This window comes from Lissotriton vulgaris, chromosome 1_1, assembly GCF_964263255.1.
Source record: "Lissotriton vulgaris chromosome 1_1, aLisVul1.2, whole genome shotgun sequence".
Lineage (NCBI taxonomy): Eukaryota > Metazoa > Chordata > Amphibia > Caudata > Salamandridae > Lissotriton > Lissotriton vulgaris.
In genome coordinates, this window is record NC_141685.1 from 244,269,878 (window position 1) to 244,288,935 (window position 19,058).

At 38.9% G+C, this 19,058-nt stretch overlaps 13 non-coding genes across 13 annotated transcripts; all 13 read right to left on the minus strand.

The window, feature by feature from the left end:
- Positions 1-4,532: 4,532 nt before the first annotated feature.
- On the minus strand, positions 4,533-4,604 carry TRNAC-GCA (transfer RNA cysteine (anticodon GCA)). The gene has a single exon. It is a non-coding gene; the product is annotated as a tRNA-Cys (tRNA).
- A 1,012-nt stretch (positions 4,605-5,616) lies between these two features.
- Positions 5,617-5,688, minus strand: TRNAC-GCA (transfer RNA cysteine (anticodon GCA)). The gene has a single exon. It is a non-coding gene; the product is annotated as a tRNA-Cys (tRNA).
- Positions 5,689-6,699: 1,011 nt separating this feature from the next.
- On the minus strand, positions 6,700-6,771 carry TRNAC-GCA (transfer RNA cysteine (anticodon GCA)). Its single transcript has one exon. It is a non-coding gene; the product is annotated as a tRNA-Cys (tRNA).
- A 1,806-nt stretch (positions 6,772-8,577) lies between these two features.
- On the minus strand, positions 8,578-8,649 carry TRNAC-GCA (transfer RNA cysteine (anticodon GCA)). Its single transcript has one exon. It is a non-coding gene; the product is annotated as a tRNA-Cys (tRNA).
- Positions 8,650-9,661: 1,012 nt separating this feature from the next.
- Positions 9,662-9,733, minus strand: TRNAC-GCA (transfer RNA cysteine (anticodon GCA)). Its single transcript has one exon. It is a non-coding gene; the product is annotated as a tRNA-Cys (tRNA).
- Positions 9,734-10,745: 1,012 nt separating this feature from the next.
- On the minus strand, positions 10,746-10,817 carry TRNAC-GCA (transfer RNA cysteine (anticodon GCA)). Its single transcript has one exon. It is a non-coding gene; the product is annotated as a tRNA-Cys (tRNA).
- A 1,012-nt stretch (positions 10,818-11,829) lies between these two features.
- Positions 11,830-11,901, minus strand: TRNAC-GCA (transfer RNA cysteine (anticodon GCA)). Its single transcript has one exon. It is a non-coding gene; the product is annotated as a tRNA-Cys (tRNA).
- Positions 11,902-12,913: 1,012 nt separating this feature from the next.
- On the minus strand, positions 12,914-12,985 carry TRNAC-GCA (transfer RNA cysteine (anticodon GCA)). The gene has a single exon. It is a non-coding gene; the product is annotated as a tRNA-Cys (tRNA).
- A 1,013-nt stretch (positions 12,986-13,998) lies between these two features.
- On the minus strand, positions 13,999-14,070 carry TRNAC-GCA (transfer RNA cysteine (anticodon GCA)). The gene has a single exon. It is a non-coding gene; the product is annotated as a tRNA-Cys (tRNA).
- A 1,012-nt stretch (positions 14,071-15,082) lies between these two features.
- On the minus strand, positions 15,083-15,154 carry TRNAC-GCA (transfer RNA cysteine (anticodon GCA)). Its single transcript has one exon. It is a non-coding gene; the product is annotated as a tRNA-Cys (tRNA).
- Positions 15,155-16,166: 1,012 nt separating this feature from the next.
- TRNAC-GCA (transfer RNA cysteine (anticodon GCA)) lies at positions 16,167-16,238 on the minus strand. Its single transcript has one exon. It is a non-coding gene; the product is annotated as a tRNA-Cys (tRNA).
- A 1,010-nt stretch (positions 16,239-17,248) lies between these two features.
- TRNAC-GCA (transfer RNA cysteine (anticodon GCA)) lies at positions 17,249-17,320 on the minus strand. Its single transcript has one exon. It is a non-coding gene; the product is annotated as a tRNA-Cys (tRNA).
- A 1,011-nt stretch (positions 17,321-18,331) lies between these two features.
- TRNAC-GCA (transfer RNA cysteine (anticodon GCA)) lies at positions 18,332-18,403 on the minus strand. Its single transcript has one exon. It is a non-coding gene; the product is annotated as a tRNA-Cys (tRNA).
- Positions 18,404-19,058: the final 655 nt, after the last annotated feature.

A 19,058-nucleotide genomic window follows, 5' to 3' on the forward strand; every position in this document is an offset into this window, starting at 1 on the left:
AACATACAGTGTAGGGAAACTCTGCCTAGAATGGCTTACAACATCCACACTGGCTGAAATTAAGCAACACTTGTCTTTCTTAAAAGATGGTGCTGATTTGCGCGATTTCATTCTTGGACCACGCAAACAGCGTCAAAAGCGTTTCATAGCGACCAGCATCTATGCTGCTTACAACGAGGCTTGGAAAGTAAAGCAAATTGAAACTGCTGAAAAGATACGAGAAATTGATCGTATTAATTTGGAGAAATCACTTTCTGTGGTAGACAATGGGTTAACGACTCTGTCTTCCAGAATATATTCGTTGGACAATATTGTATCCTCTGCCTTTGATGTGATAGACAGAGATTTGCTAATGTTACAACATGGCCAGTCTCAATTGCGCTCTATTATAGAATTAGGCTGGACGCTGCAAAATCTTCGTTCAGGCTATGTGCCTTGGCGTCTGATAAACACAACGTCATTATTTTCCAGTTTTAACCTTACTGATAAACAGATCAGTTTGGCACAGAAAGGGGCAGACTATACAATCCTGAGCATCGAAAGACTCGAGAGATTACCATTGACAATGTCAGAGAGTCCTGTCATTGAATGGATAATACACGGAATTATCACAATTCCGATAACAACTTTCCGATTTAAAAAGTGCCTTGAATACATACCTGCTGGCCAATATGAACAATTGGGTAAAGGATATGTAAAATCCATATGGAAGTTACCATACACTCATTCTTGCTATAGTGACAGCGACAAAAATGTATTTCTTAGTGGTGACAACTGTAAACACTCACTAAGCGGTATACTTTTGTGTCAGGGTATTAATTTACACGGAGCATGTGATGGAAATTCAAACAACCTTTCATGCAACCAGCTAGTCACACCTGCAACTCAGATAGAGCCCTTCTTTATGCAACTCGCAAACGGGAGTTACATTCTAAGAACGGATCACAGGTGCTGTGGCCTCGCGCCAGGGACAAGTTATCTGGTACAAGTAACATCCATGGTCAAATGCTGTATGCAAGCATTGTTCCCGAGCGGGCCTCCAGACATAGTGACTCCCCTCTGGCCTCGTCTGAATCTCTATTCTATACGAATTGATACATTAAGCAAAATGAAATCTGTGCTTTTACAGACAACAGTGCCTATAACGTCATCTAAAGAGACGTATGATCTTCTAGTCGCAAGGACGGCTACTGAGGTCCATGACCTTTTATCAACAAATTGCCCCGTGCATTTCGTAGAAATGTTGAGCCAACTCCTTAAATGTCTAGTGCAACAAGCATCCCAGGCATATTTAAGACAGTCTTTACGGGACTGCTAACACCCTTCCAGGCAATTTTGGGAATCTTTCCTAATTTTGTGCACTCCATCTTTGGCGGCATTCCACTATTTTTGGGACTCATCGCAGGGATTCTATTTTTGACCCTCCTGCTACGTTATGGCAAGCCTCGGCTCAGACATAGCTCCCATGGGAATGGAAGAGACAATCCTAGCAATGCGCTACAGGGACAGGATAACTAACGACCTCGGATTGGCCAGGCTGAGAGATCTAAACATGACCTGGTTCCTTTCATTCAGACCGATATGGCAAAATTGCATTTTACCTGTGCTACGGTGTATGCTTTGCGGCGATGAATGCGTGTTGGACATCTGTCTTTCACTTCCATCAGCAGTACCAATGGACGTCGATACTTTGCTCAGTCCAATAACGGCTCACGCATTGTGTTGTCCCCAGCGGCTACCAATCCTGATGACGGCATTTGTGGAGACTCCTGTACTACAGCCAAGTGGTAACAGTGGAGCGAGTGACAAAAGCAACATCACCCAGGAACAACGTGCTGTGAGCATTGCTGGTCCTGCCTTCGATGACAGCAATCATTCTCACACCTGCCAAGTTACAGCGCTATCTAATTTGGTTGAACTATCACCTGAATTTGTAGACCAATTCTTTGAGAGCCTGTCTGATACGATGTTCTCACCCACAGAGAAACAATAACTTTTTAGAAGCTTTCCGACACACAGCGTTCCCATGAACTCTGAATTCGGCCTTCAGTTTTGATCAACAAAAAACTGCCAGGAGCTTTGGAAATCTATTTTCTTTGAATTGGACAATTTTTCTAATATTGACCTTTTTTGGCACAAACGAATTCTTTGCTTAACGTAAAAACTATTCTTAGAGAACAGAAGCTTCACACTTCTATTTCTAAACATATCTAGAGACATAACAACATAACACCAGCCTCTAGCACACATGTTATTACAATGCATTTTTATGTGATGATTTATCTCGCATTTTCTTCTGTCAGAGATACTTCATGTGTAATTCTTTATGCAGAATCGTTCATTGATTTCATATGCAATACTTTTTGAATGATTACTATGCTTTTAAAACTACGTACAGTACCTAAATTCCATGTATTACAAGTACGCCTATTTCGAATGCATTTATGTATTTTGGGGTGGGCTATGTTACACAATGTTACACATGCATCTAATTGCTTAGTTTTAGTAATTTTGATGGACATTACCCGTGGAGTGGGTGTTGCGTGCTTATCTAGGTTCCTGATCGATACTGTGACCTTATGCCCCTATTCGGCTATAAATCCATTTATTCCCTATATTGGCATAACCGTTCAAGTGCGATTTTCTGAAAAGTCATCTCTGGCCTCACACGAACAGAGCCACATTCCAGCATGACTCTCTGCTACTTCCTTTGCGACCAATTAGTGCAATGACAGAGCAGCAGTCACTATCTGATATTCCTAGATAACACTCCGAGTTCTTCAACAAGATAAAAACTTAGCAAACCTGGAAATCCCCGCTTGCTATGTTTTGATTAGTAATGGAACTCTAATGAGCAACTGATAACTATCACTTCCTAGTGACATCTTTAATTGACGTCTTATGTCCAGCAAACTTGCGTCAAACCCGGCACCTGTCAGGTATAAATATTACCAACGTTGCCTTAAGCAAGGAAAGAGATACGAGCTGTGAGTTCGTTGCCTGTTGCTGATGCCAGCTGCCTGCATGACCCTGTGTTGGTAAAAACTAGCACTCTGTCGCTGCAGCCTGCTATCCCGTGGTGGTGTAGCTACTGATTACCATTATCGCCGCTACAGCGCGACCTATGGTGCAGTACGCTTGAGGAGCCGTGCAGCCGTCCTCTGCGAAGACATCCAGCCCAGCTGCCCGCGGACGCTGTCACCCCTCCTTCCTCGACGCGCTGAAGAGAGAAGCCGCTGCATTTCTCGTGCAGAGAAATCCAGTCCCGGCGCTTCCGGTTTACCCTCGCGGGTGACTGGGATATCGAGAGAGACCCCTGAAGGAGATACCAATCCTCCATCATTCTATTCAGAGGTATGGTGTTGACTAAACCCTTAGACGAGAATTCTTGAAACAAACCTTGGCAAAACCAACTTAACTTAAGCTACTTACTTACTCCCCTTTTCACGTGTTAGGCTTAGGTCAGGCACACTGGGGTAGGCTTAGTTAGAAGCACCAGTTGAGTATGTTAGCCTAATGTATATATGACTGTATATATGTTTTATTACTTTAACCATTGTATGGCTAAGAAACCATATCAATGCTTTTACAGTTCTACTTCGCAATACTTATCTTACTGTACGTACTTTTTATAATAACAGTTATTGCAATTGTGGTAATACATTTCTCTTGTACGAGAAGAAAGACTGTTCAATAAATGTTAACCTTTATTGATACACGCCCGTCTCTCTATTCTCTACATACCGTGAAAGTAAACTGCACTAGACTGACTGAGTGAAATCTGTGTCTATTGTTTCACACGACCCTAGAGATCGACTCTTGATCTGAGGAGCAAAGTTGTCATGTTGCACGGTTGTTGGAAAACTGAATCCCTTCTTGTCTGTGCCAAGGAAGCTGATCACTTCCTATGCAGAGAAGAAAGTTTCCAGTGACCTCTGAGCTAGTTGGTAACACAACCCAATTAAGTTTAGCATAGTCAGTGGAGGCCTGGAATATAAGCAGTTCCACGTCGATACTACTGTTTATGTTATTCCAATGCGCAGGGCCTAGTGGGAAACTAGGAACTACACTACAAAATAGTTCCTACGTTGCACAAAAATGAAGTGCTTCAAACAAGCACATACTTTTAATGCACAGGGAAAAGGTGGAATATATATAAGACTGAGGACACAGGTGAAATGAGAAATAGACTGACTGCATCGCTGCACAGTATTCTAAGCCATTTCTTTAGTGCGATTCAAGAGAGCACCAAACAGTATAACAAATTTGTCAATTGGTTTCATAGTCCATTCCCTTTGTTTAGAGCTGTGAAAGGTAGAGCCGAATTCCAAAATAGATCAATGATGTTTCAGAAATTTCCCATAGGGAATACCAAGCCCAGTGTAAAAAATGCAGTTACTCACAAGTTTTAATCAGCAACACTGTAATGGTATTAAAGTGTAACATCCAAGGGAACACTGACTCTGTCAAAGATGATCCAAATGGGATTCATGAAAATTCCCAACTACAAACAGCAGATTCAAAATAGTATGAGGGGACACCCGGATTTGAACCAGGGACCTCTTGATCTGCAGTCAAATGCTCTACCACTGAGCTATATCCCCAGCTGTCAGCACAATATCAGAATGACAATATATCAGTACATCATGAAAAAGTGAGAGGATCATGCTAAGTTGTGCCGGAAAGTACAACCTTGAAACTGTGGAACTGTAGAAGTAGTTCTTAATATTATTTATTGAAGGAAAAATGGATCATTAAAAAAATATATGTATTTGTTTGATTGGTATTTTATTTGAATAGGCAGTGGTACATAGGACCAATGCCTGCACTTAAAATGTTTGTTTTGAAACATTCTCAAAGGGGAAGAGGTTTTTACGGGATACCTTATTGTTTCATGTTTGGTTACCACAATCACTCAGATGGTGATGAAGTATGATTGTTTTGGGCCACATTACGGTGGAAAAACATTTCTACATACCACTACAATTCGGTATTTGGAAGGTACACCCAAACACCCCTTTCACGGACCTTCGATTTAAAACATCAGAAAGAGCAACTTTGTGCTTGCAAATGGCCTGATTCTTCAGGCCAGCCTTCTTGCAACTGCAACAATGGTTCGTACATCTTGCACGTAGGCAGAGCATTTAAGGAGAAATTAAATAGTTCCTACGTTGCACAAAAATGAAGTGCTTCAAACAAGCACATACTTTTAATGCACAGGGAAAAGGTGGAATATATGTAAGACTGAGGACACAGGTGAAATGAGAAATAGACTGACTGCATCGCTGCACAGTATTCTAAGCCATTTCTTTAGTGCGATTCAAGAAAGCACCAAACAGTATAACACATTTGTCAATTTGTTTCATAGTCCATTCCCTTTCTTTAGGTCTGTAAAAGGAAGAGCCAAATTCAAAAAAAGATCAATGATCTTTCAGAAAGTTCCCAAAGGGAACACCAAGCCGAGTGTTAAAACTGCATTTACTCACAGGTTTTGAGCAGCAAACTCGGTAATGCTATTAAAGTGCAATATCCAAGGGAACACTGACTCTGTCATAGATGATCCAAAAGGAATTGATGAAAAGTCCCAACTACAAACAACAGAATCAAAATAGTGTGAGGGGACACCCGGATTTGAACCAGGGACCTCTTGATCTGCAGTCAAATGCTCTACCACTGAGCTATATCCCCGGCTTTTCAGAAAAATTAGAATGACATAATATCAGTACATCATGAAAGAGTGAGAGGATCATGCTAAGTTGTGCCGGAAAGTACTGGCTTGAAACTGTGGAACAGGAGAAGTAGTCCTTAATATTATTTATTAAAGTAAAACTGGATCATTTAAAAAACAGAATAATTTGTTTCATTGCTATTTTATTTGAATAGGCAGTGGTACATAAGACCAATGCCTCTACATACAATGATTGTTTTGAAACATTCTTAAAGCGGAAGAGGTTTTTACATGACACATTATCATTTGATGATTGGTTACCACAATCACCGAGATGGTGGTGAAGTATGAATGTTTTTTGGCCAAATTACGGAGGAAAAACATTTCTACATACCACTACAATTCGGTATTTGGTAGGAACACCCAAACACCCCTTTCAAGTACCTTCGATTTAATACATCAAAAAAAGCCACTTTGTGCTTGCAACTGGCCTGATTCTTCAGACCAGCCTTCTTGCAACTGCAACGAGGGTTTGTACATCTTGCACGTAGGCAGAGCTTTCAAGGAGAAATTAAATAGTTCCTAAGTTGCACAAAAATGAAGTGCTTCAAACAAACACATACTTTCTATGGACAGAGAAGAGATGGAATATATGTAAGACTGAGGACACAGGTGTAATGAGAAATAGATTGATTGCATAGCTGCCCAGTATTCTAAGCCATTTCTTTAGTGCGATTCAAGAGAGCACCAAACAGTATAACAAATTTGTCAATTGGTTTCATAGTCCATTCCCTTTGTTTAGAGCTGTGAAAGGTAGAGCCGAATTCCAAAATAGATCAATGATGTTTCAGAAATTTCCCATAGGGAATACCAAGCCCAGTGTAAAAAATGCAGTTACTCACAAGTTTTAATCAGCAACACTGTAATGGTATTAAAGTGTAACATCCAAGGGAACACTGACTCTGTCAAAGATGATCCAAATGGGATTCATGAAAATTCCCAACTACAAACAGCAGATTCAAAATAGTATGAGGGGACACCCGGATTTAAACCAGGGACCTCTTGATCTGCAGTCAAATGCTCTACCACTGAGCTATATCCCCAGCTGTCAGACAACATCAGAATGACAATATATCAGTACATCATGAAAGAGTGAGAGGATCATGCTAAGTTGTGCCGGAAAGTACAACCTTGAAACTGTGGAACTGTAGAAGTAGTTCTTAATATTATTTATTAAAGGAAAAATGGATCATTAAAAAAATATATGTATTTGTTTGATTGGTATTTTATTTGAATAGGCAGTGGTACATAGGACCAATGCCTGCACTTAAAATGTTTGTTTTGAAACATTCTCAAAGGGGAAGAGGTTTTTACGGGATACCTTATCGTTTCATGTTTGGTTACCACAATCACTCAGATGGTGATGAAGTATGATTGTTTTGGGCCACATTACGGTGGAAAAACATTTCTACATACCACTACAATTCGGTATTTGGAAGGTACACCCAAAGACCCCTTTCACGGACCTTCGATTTAAAACATCAGAAAAAGCCACTTTGTGCTTGCAAATGGCCTGATTCTTCAGGCCAGCCTTCTTGCAACTGCAACAATGGTTCGTACATCTTACACGTAGGCAGAGCATTTAAGGAGATATTAAATAGTTCCTACGTTGCACAAAAATGAAGTGCTTCAAACAAGCACATACTTTTAATGCACAGGGAAAAGGTGGAATATATGTAAGACTGAGGACACAGGTGAAATGAGAAATAGACTGACTGCAACGCTGCACAGTATTCTAAGGCATTTCTTTAGTGCGATTCAAGAAAGCACCAAACAGTATAACAAATTTGTCAATTTGTTTCATAGTCCATTCCCTTTCTTTAGGTCTGTAAAAGGAAGAGCCAAATTCAGATCAGAATGACATAATATCAGTACATCATTAAAGAGTGAGAGGATCATGCTAAGTTGTGCCGGAAAGTACAGGCTTGAAACTGTGGAACAGGAGAAGTAGTCCTTAATATTATTTATTAAAGTAAAACTGGATCATTTAAAAAACAGATTAATTTGTTTCATTGCTATTTTATTTGAATAGGCAGTGGTACATAAGACCAATGCCTCTACATACAATGATTCTTTTGAAACATTCTTAAAGGGCAAGAGGTTTTTACGTGACACATTATCATTTGATGATTGGTTACCACAATCACCGAGATGGTGGTGAAGTATGATTGTTTTTTGGCCAAATTACGGAGGAAAAACATTTCTACATACCACTACAATTCGGTATTTGGAAGGAACACCCAAACACCCCTTTCAAGTACCTTCGATTTAATACATCAAAAAAAGCCACTTTGTGCTTGCAACTGGCCTGATTCTTCAGACCAGCCTTCTTGCAACTGCAACGAGGGTTTGAACATCTTGCACGTAGGCAGAGCTTTCAAGGAGAAATTAAATAGTTCCTACGTTGCACAAAAATGAAGTGCTTCAAACAAGCACATACTTTTAATGCACAGGGAAAAGCTGGAATATATGTAAGACTGAGGACACAGGTGAAATGAGAAATAGACTGACTGCATCGCTGCACAGTATTCTAAGCCATTTCTTTAGTGCGATTCAAGAGAGCACCAAACAGTATAACAAATTTGTCAATTTGTTTCATAGTTCATTCCCTTTCTTTAGTGCTGTAAAAGGAAGAGCCAAATTCCAAAATAGATCAATGATCTTTCAGAAATTTCCCAAAGGGAATACCAAGCCGAGTGTTAAAACTCCATTTACTCACAGGTTTTGAGCAGCAAACTATGTAATGCTATTGAAGTGCAATATCCAAGGGAACACTGACTCTGTCAAAGATGATCCAAAAGGAATTGATGAAAAGTCCCAACTACAAACAACAGAATCAAAATAGTCTGAGGGGACACCAGGATTTGAAGCAGGGACCTCTTGATCTGCAGTCAAATGCTCTACCACTGAGCTATATCCCCAGCTTTTCATCAAAATCAGAATGACATAATATCAGTACATCATGAAAGAGTGAGAGGATCATGCTAAGTTGTGCCGGAAAGTACAGGCTTGAAACTGTGGAACAGGAGAAGTAGTAGTTAATATTATTTATTAAAGGAAAGCTGTATCATTTAAAAAACGGATTACTTTGTTTCATTGCTATTTTATTTGAATAGGCAGTGGTACATAAGACCAATGCCTCTACATACAATGATTCTTTTGAAACATTCTTAAAGGGCAAGAGGTTTTTACGTGACACATTATCATTTGATGATTGGTTACCACAATCACCGAGATGGTGGTGAAGTATGATTGTTTTTTGGCCAAATTACGGAGGAAAAACATTTCTACATACCACTACAATTCGGTATTTGGAAGGAACACCCAAACACCCCTTTCAAGTACCTTCGATTTAATACATCAAAAAAAGCCACTTTGTGCTTGCAACTGGCCTGATTCTTCAGACCAGCCTTCTTGCAACTGCAACGAGTGTTTGAACATCTTGCACGTAGGCAGAGCTTTCAAGGAGAAATTAAATAGTTCCTACCTTGCACAAAAATGAAGTGCTTCAAACAAGCACATACTTTTAATGCACAGGGAAAAGCTGGAATATATGTAAGACTGAGGACACAGGTGAAATGAGAAATAGACTGACTGCATCGCTGCACAGTATTCTAAGCCATTTCTTTAGTGCGATTCAAGAGAGCACCAAACAGTATAACAAATTTGTCAATTTGTTTCATAGTTCATTCCCTTTCTTTAGTGCTGTAAAAGGAAGAGCCAAATTCCAAAATAGATCAATGATCTTTCAGAAATTTCCCAAAGGGAATACCAAGCCGAGTGTTAAAACTCCATTTACTCAGAGGTTTTGAGCAGCAAACTATGTAATGCTATTGAAGTGCAATATCCAAGGGAACACTGACTCTGTCAAAGATGATCCAAAAGGAATTGATGAAAAGTCCCAACTACAAACAACAGAATCAAAATAGTCTGAGGGGACACCAGGATTTGAAGCAGGGACCTCTTGATCTGCAGTCAAATGCTCTACCACTGAGCTATATCCCCAGCTTTTCATCAAAATCAGAATGACATAATATCAGTACATCATGAAAGAGTGAGAGGATCATGCTAAGTTGTGCCGGAAAGTACAGGCTTGAAACTGTGGAACAGGAGAAGTAGTAGTTAATATTATTTATTAAAGGAAAGCTGTATCATTTAAAAAACGGATTACTTTGTTTCATTGCTATTTTATTTGAATAGGCAGTGGTACATAAGACCAATGCCTCTACATACAATGATTGTTTTGAAACATTCTTAAAGAGGAAGAGGTTTTTACGTGACACATTATCATTTGATGATTGGTTACCACAATCACAGAGATGGTGGTGAAGTATGATTGTTTTTTGGCCAAATTACGATGGAAAAACATTTCTACATACCACTACAATTCGGTATTTGGAAGGAACACCCAAACACCCCTTTCAAGTACCTTCGATTTAATACATCAAAAAAAGCCACTTTGTGCTTGCAACTGGCCTGATTCTTCAGACCAGCCTTCTTGCAACTGCAACGAGGGTTTGTACATCTTGCACGTAGGCAGAGCTTTCAAGGAGAAATTAAATAGTTCCTAAGTTGCACAAAAATGAAGTGCTTCAAACAAGCACATACTTTTAATGCACAGGGAAAAGGTGGAATATATGTAAGACTGAGGACACAGGTGAAATGAGAAATAGACTGACTGCATCGCTGCACAGTATTCTAAGCAATTTCTTTAGTGCGGTTCAAGAAAGCATCAAACAGTATAACAAATTTGTCAATTTGTTTCATAGTCCATTCCCTTTCTTTAGTGCTGTAAAAGGAAGAGCCAAATTCCAAAATAGATCAATGATCTTTCAGAAATTTCCCAAAGGGAATACCAAGCCGAGTGTTAAAACTCCATTTACTCACAGGTTTTGAGCAGCAAACTCTGTAATGCTATTAAAGTGCAATATCCAAGGGAACACTGACTCTGTCAAAGATGATCCGAAAGGAATTGATGAAAAGTCCCAACTACAAACAACAGAATCAAAATAGTCTGAGGGGACACCCGGATTTGAACCAGGGACCTCTTGATCTGCAGTCAAATGCTCTACCACTGAGCTATATCCCCAGCTTTTCAGAAAAATTAGAATGATATAATATCAGTACATCATGAAAGAGTGAGAGGATCATGCTAAGTTGTGCCGGAAAGTACAGGCTTGAAACTGTGGAACAGGAGAAGTAGCCCTTAATATTATTTATTAAAGTAAAACTGGATCATTTAAAAAACAGATTAATTTGTTTCATTGCTATTTTATTTGAATAGGCAGTGGTACATAAGACCAATGCCTCTACATACAATGATTGTTTTGAAACATTCTTAAAGGGGAAGAGGTTTTTACGTGACACATTATCATTTGATGATTGGTTACCACAATCACCGAGATGGTGGTGAAGTATGATTGTTTTTTGGCCAAATTACGGAGGAAAAACATTTCTACATACCACTACAATTCGGTATTTGGAAGGAACACCCAAACACCCCTTTCAAGTACCTTCGATTTAATACATCAAAAAAAGCCACTTTGTGCTTGCAACTGGCCTGATTCTTCAGACCAGCCTTCTTGCAACTGCAACGAGGGTTTGTACATCTTGCACGTAGGCAGAGCTTTCAAGGAGAAATTAAATAGTTCCTAAGTTGCACAAAAATGAAGTGCTTCAAACAAGCACATACTTTTAATGCACAGGGAAAAGGTGGAATATATGTAAGACTGAGGACACAGGTGAAATGAGAAATAGACTGACTGCATCGCTGCACAGTATTCTAAGCAATTTCTTTAGTGCGGTTCAAGAAAGCATCAAACAGTATAACAAATTTGTCAATTTGTTTCATAGTCCATTCCCTTTCTTTAGTGCTGTAAAAGGAAGAGCCAAATTCCAAAATAGATCAATGATCTTTCAGAAATTTCCCAAAGGGAATACCAAGCCGAGTGTTAAAACTCCATTTACTCACAGGTTTTGAGCAGCAAACTCTGTAATGCTATTAAAGTGCAATATCCAAGGGAACACTGACTCTGTCAAAGATGATCCGAAAGGAATTGATGAAAAGTCCCAACTACAAACAACAGAATCAAAATAGTCTGAGGGGACACCCGGATTTGAACCAGGGACCTCTTGATCTGCAGTCAAATGCTCTACCACTGAGCTATATCCCCAGCTTTTCAGAAAAATTAGAATGATATAATATCAGTACATCATGAAAGAGTGAGAGGATCATGCTAAGTTGTGCCGGAAAGTACAGGCTTGAAACTGTGGAACAGGAGAAGTAGCCCTTAATATTATTTATTAAAGTAAAACTGGATCATTTAAAAAACAGATTAATTTGTTTCATTGCTATTTTATTTGAATAGGCAGTGGTACATAAGACCAATGCCTCTACATACAATGATTGTTTTGAAACATTCTTAAAGGGGAAGAGGTTTTTACGTGACACATTATCATTTGATGATTGGTTACCACAATCACCGAGATGGTGGTGAAGTATGATTGTTTTTTGGCCAAATTACGGAGGAAAAACATTTCTACATACCACTACAATTCGGTATTTGGAAGGAACACCCAAACACCCCTTTCAAGTACCTTCGATTTAATACATCAAAAAAAGCCACTTTGTGCTTGCAACTGGCCTGATTCTTCAGACCAGCCTTCTTGCAACTGCAACGAGGGTTTGAACATCTTGCACGTAGGCAGAGCTTTCAAGGAGAAATTAAATAGTTCCTACGTTGCACAAAAATGAAGTGCTTCAAACAAGCACATACTTTTAATGCACAGGGAAAAGCTGGAATATATGTTAGACTGAGGACACAGGTGAAATGAGAAATAGACTGACTGCATCGCTGCACAGTATTCTAAGCCATTTCTTTAGTGCGATTCAAGAGAGCACCAAACAGTATAACAAATTTGTCAAATTGTTTCATAGTCCATTCCCTTTCTTTAGTGCTGTAAAAGGAAGAGCCAAATTCCAAAATAGATCAATGATCTTTCAGAAATTTCCCAAAGGGAATACCAAGCCGAGTGTTAAAACTCCATTTACTCACAGGTTTTGAGCAGCAAACTATGTAATGCTATTGAAGTGCAATATCCAAGGGAACACTGACTCTGTCAAAGATGATCCAAAAGGAATTGATGAAAAGTCCCAACTACAAACAACAGAATCAAAATAGTCTGAGGGGACACCCGGATTTGAACCAGGGACCGCTTGATCTGCAGTCAAATGCTCTACCACTGAGCTATAGCCCCAGCTTTTCAGTAAAATCAGAATGACATAATATCAGTACATCATGAAAGAGTGAGAGGATCATGCTAAGTTGTGCCGGAAAGTACAGGCTTGAAACTGTGGAACAGGAGAAGTAGTCCTTAATATTATTTATTAAAGTAAAACTGGATCATTTAAAAAACAGATTAATTTGTTTCATTGCTATTTTATTTGAATAGGCCGTGGTACATAAGACCAATGCCTCTACATACAATGATTCTTTTGAAACATTCTTAAAGGGCAAGAGGTTTTTACGTGACACATTATCATTTGATGATTGGTTACCACAATCACCGAGATGGTGGTGAAGTATGATTGTTTTTTGGCCAAATTACGGAGGAAAAACATTTCTACATACCACTACAATTCGGTATTTGGAAGGAACACCCAAACACCCCTTTCAAGTACCTTCGATTTAATACATCAAAAAAAGCCACTTTGTGCTTGCAAATGGCCTGATTCTTCAGACCAGCCTTCTTGCAACTGCAACGAGGGTTTGAACATCTTGCACGTAGGCAGAGCTTTCAAGGAGAAATTAAATAGTTCCTACGTTGCACAAAAATGAAGTGCTTCAAACAAGCACATACTTTTAATGCACAGGGAAAAGCTGGAATATATGTTAGACTGAGGACACAGGTGAAATGAGAAATAGACTGACTGCATCGCTGCACAGTATTCTAAGCCATTTCTTTAGTGCGATTCAAGAGAGCACCAAACAGTATAACAAATTTGTCAAATTTGTTTCATAGTCCATTCCCTTTCTTTAGTGCTGTAAAAGGAAGAGCCAAATTCCAAAATAGATCAATGATCTTTCAGAAATTTCCCAAAGGGAATACCAAGCCGAGTGTTAAAACTCCATTTACTCACAGGTTTTGAGCAGCAAACTATGTAATGCTATTGAAGTGCAATATCCAAGGGAACACTGACTCTGTCAAAGATGATCCAAAAGGAATTGATGAAAAGTCCCAACTACAAACAACAGAATCAAAATAGTCTGAGGGGACACCCGGATTTGAACCAGGGACCGCTTGATCTGCAGTCAAATGCTCTACCACTGAGCCATAGCCCCAGCTTTTCAGTAAAATCAGAATGACATAATATCAGTACATCATGAAAGAGTGAGAGGATCATGCTAAGTTGTGCCGGAAAGTACAGGCTTGAAACTGTGGAACAGGAGAAGTAGTCCTTAATATTATTTATTAAAGTAAAACTGGATCATTTAAAAAACAGATTAATTTGTTTCATTGCTATTTTATTTGAATAGGCCGTGGTACATAAGACCAATGCCTCTACATACAATGATTCTTTTGAAACATTCTTAAAGGGCAAGAGGTTTTTACGTGACACATTATCATTTGATGATTGGTTACCACAATCACCGAGATGGTGGTGAAGTATGATTGTTTTTTGGCCAAATTACGGAGGAAAAACATTTCTACATACCACTACAATTCGGTATTTGGAAGGAACACCCAAACACCCCTTTCAAGTACCTTCGATTTAATACATCAAAAAAAGCCACTTTGTGCTTGCAAATGGCCTGATTCTTCAGACCAGCCTTCTTGCAACTGCAACGAGGGTTTGTACATCTTGCACGTAGGCAGAGCTTTCAAGGAGAAATTAAATAGTTCCTATGTTGCACAAAAATAAAGTGCTTCAAACAAGCACATACTTTTAATGCACAGGGAAAAGGTGGAATATATGTAAGACTGAGGACACAGGTGAAATGAGAAATAGACTGACTGCATCGCTGCACAGTATTCTAAGCCATTTCTTTAGTGCGGTTCAAGAAAGCATCAAACAGTATAACAAATTTGTCAATTTGTTTCATAGTCCATTCCCTTTCTTTAGTGCTGTAAAAGGAAGAGCCAAATTCCAAAATAGATCAATGATCTTTCAGAAATTTCCCAAAGGGAATACCAAGCCGAGTGTTAAAACTCCATTTACTCACAGGTTTTGAGCAGCAAACTCTGTAATGCTATTAAAGTGCAATATCCAAGGGAACACTGACTCTGTCAAAGATGATCCGAAAGGAATTGATGAAAAGTCCCAACTACAAACAACAGAATCAAAATAGTCTGAGGGGACACCCGGATTTGAACCAGGGACCTCTTGATCTGCAGTCAAATGCTCTACCACTGAGCTATATCCCCAGCTTTTCAGAAAAATTAGAATGATATAATATCAGTACATCATGAAAGAGTGAGAGGATCATGCTAAGTTGTGCCGGAAAGTACAGGCTTGAAACTGTGGAACAGGAGAAGTAGTCCTTAATATTATTTATTAAAGTAAAACTGGATCATTTAAAAAACAGATTAATTTGTTTCATTGCTATTTTATTTGAATAGGCAGTGGTACATAAGACCAATGCCTCTACATACAATGATTGTTTTGAAACATTCTTAAAGGGGAAGAGGTTTTTACGTGACACATTATCATTTGATGATTGGTTACCACAATCACCGAGATGGTGGTGAAGTATGATTGTTTTTTGGCCAAATTACGGAGGAAAAACATTTCTACATACCACTACAATTCGGTATTTGGAAGGAACACCCAAACACCCCTTTCAAGTACCTTCGATTTAATACATCAAAAAAAGCCACTTTGTGCTTGCAACTGGCCTGATTCTTCAGACCAGCCTTCTTGCAACTGCAACGAGGGTTTGAACATCTTGCACGTAGGCAGAGCTTTCAAGGAGAAATTAAATAGTTCCTACGTTGCACAAAAATGAAGTGCTTCAAACAAGCACATACTTTTAATGCACAGGGAAATGCTGGAATATATGTAAGACTGAGGACACAGGTGAAATGAGAAATAGACTGACTGCATCGCTGCACAGTATTCTAAGCCATTTCTTTAGTGCGATTCAAGAGAGCACCAAACAGTATAACAAATTTGTCAAATTGTTTCATAGTCCATTCCCTTTCTTTAGTGCTGTAAAAGGAAGAGCCAAATTCCAAAATAGATCAATGATCTTTCAGAAATTTCCCAAAGGGAATACCAAGCCGAGTGTTAAAACTCCATTTACTCACAGGTTTTGAGCAGCAAACTATGTAATGCTATTGAAGTGCAATATCCAAGGGAACACTGACTCTGTCAAAGATGATCCAAAAGGAATTGATGAAAAGTCCCAACTACAAACAACAGAATCAAAATAGTCTGAGGGGACACCCAGATTTGAACCAGGGACCTCTTAATCTGCAGTCAAATGCTCTACCACTGAGCTATATCCCCAGCTTTTCAGTAAAATCAGAATGACATAATATCAGTACATCATGAAAGAGTGAGAGGATCATGCTAAGTTGTGCCGGAAAGTACAGGCTTGAAACTGTGGAACAGGAGAAGTAGTAGTTAATATTATTTATTAAAGGAAAGCTGTATCATTTAAAAAACGGATTACTTCGTTTCATTGCTATTTTATTTGAATAGGCAGTGGTACATAAGACCAATGCCTCTACATACAATGATTGTTTTGAAACATTCTTAAAGGGGAAGAGGTTTTTACGTGACACATTATCATTTGATGATTGGTTACCACAATCACCGAGATGGTGGTGAAGTATGATTGTTTTTTGGCCAAATTACGATGGAAAAACCTTTCTACATACCACTACAATTCGGTATTTGGAAGGAACACCCAAACACCCTTTCAAGTACCTTCGATTTAATACATCAAAAAAAGCCACTTTGTGCTTGCAACTGGCCTGATTCTTCAGACCAGCCTTCTTGCAACTGCAACGAGGGTTTGTACATCTTGGACGTAGGCAGAGCTTTCAAGGAGAAATTAAATAGTTCCTAAGTTGCACAAAAATGAAGTGCTTCAAACAAACACATACTTTGTATGGACAGAGAAGAGATGGAATATATGTAAGACTGAGGACACAGGTGTAATGAGAAATAGATTGATTGCATAGCTGCCCAGTATTCTAAGCCATTTCTTTAGTGCGGTTCAAGAGAGCACCAAACAGTATAACAAATTTGTCAATTGGTTTCATAGTCCATTCCCTTTGTTTAGAGCTGTGAAAGGTAGAGCCAAATTCCAAAATAGATCAATGATGTTTCAGAAATTTCCCAAAGGGAATACCAAGCCCAGTGTAAAAAATTCAGTTACTCACAAGTTTTAATCAGCAACACTGTAATGGTATTAAAGTGTAACATCCAAGGGAACACTGACTCTGTCAAAGATGATCCAAATGGGATTCATGAAAATTCCCAACTACAAACAGCAGATTCAAAATAGTATGAGGGGACACCCGGATTTGAACCAGGGACCTCTTGATCTGCAGTCAAATGCTCTACCACTGAGCTATATCCCCAGCTGTCAGCCAACATCAGAATGACAATATATCCGTACATCATGAAAGAGTGAGAGGATCATGCTAAGTTGTGCCGGAAAGTACAACCTTGAAACTGTGGAACTGTAGAAGTAGTTCTTAATATTATTTATTAAAGGAAAAATGGATCATTAAAAAAATATATGTATTTGTTTGATTGGTATTTTATTTGAATAGGCAGTGGTACATAGGACCAATGCCTGCACTTAAAATGTTTGTTTTGAAACATTCTCAAAGGGGAAGAGGTTTTTACGGGATACCTTATTGTTTCATGTTTGGTTACCACAATCACTCAGATGGTGATGAAGTATGATTGTTTTGGGCCACATTACGGTGGAAAAACATTTCTACATACCACTACAATTCGGTATTTGAAAGGAACACCCAAACACCCCTTTCAAGTACCTTCGATTTAATACATCAAAAAAAGCCACTTTGTGCTTGCAACTGGCCTGATTCTTCAGACCAGCCTTCTTGCAACTGCAACGAGGGTTTGAACATCTTGCACGTAGGCAGAGCTTTCAAGGAGAAATTAAATAGTTCCTACGTTGCACAAAAATGAAGTGCTTCAAACAAGCACATACTTTTAATGCACAGGGAAAAGCTGGAATATATGTAAGACTGAGGACACAGGTGAAATGAGAAATAGACTGACTGCATCGCTGCACAGTATACTAAGCCATTTCTTTAGTGCGATTCAAGAGAGCACCAAACAGTATAACAAATTTGTCAATTTGTTTCATAGTCCATTCCCTTTCTTTAGTGCTGTAAAAGGAAGAGCCAAATTCCAAAATAGATCAATGATCTTTCAGAAATTTCCCAAAGGGAATACCAAGCCGAGTGTTAAAACTCCATTTACTCACAGGTTTTGAGCAGCAAACTATGTAATGCTATTGAAGTGTAATATCCAAGGGAACACTGACTCTGTCAAAGATGATCCAAAAGGAATTGATGAAAAGTCCCAACTACAAACAACAGAATCAAAATAGTCTGAGGGGACACCCGGATTTGGACCAGGGACCTCTTGATCTGCAGTCAAATGTTCTTCCACTGAGCTATATCCCCAGCTTTACAGTAAAATCAGAATGACATAATATCAGTACATCATGAAAGAGTGAGAGGATCATGCTAAGTTGTGCCGGAAAGTACAGGCTTGAAACTGTGGAACAGGAGAAGTAGTAGTTAATATTATTTATTAAAGGAAAGCTGTATCATTTAAAAAACGGATTACTTTGTTTCATTGCTATTTTATTTGAATAGGCAGTGGTACATAAGACCAATGCCTCTACATACAATGATTGTTTTGAAACATTCTTAAAGAGGAAGAGGTTTTTACGTGACACATTATCATTTGATGATTGGTTACCACAATCACCGAGATGGTGGTGAAGTATGATTGTTTTTTGGCCAAATTACGATGGAAAAACATTTCTACATACCACTACAATTCGGTAATTGGAAGGAACACCCAAACACCCCTTTCAAGTACCTTCGATTTAATACATCAAAAAAAGCCACTTTGTGCTTGCAATTGGCCTGATTCTTCAGACCAGCCTTCTTGCAACTGCAACGAGGGTTTGTACATCTTGCACGTAGGCAGAGCTTTCAAGGAGAAATTAAATAGTTCCTACGTTGCACAAAAATGAAGTGCTTCAAACAAGCACATACTTTTAATGCACAGGGAAAAGGTGGAATATATGTAAGACTGAGGACACAGGTG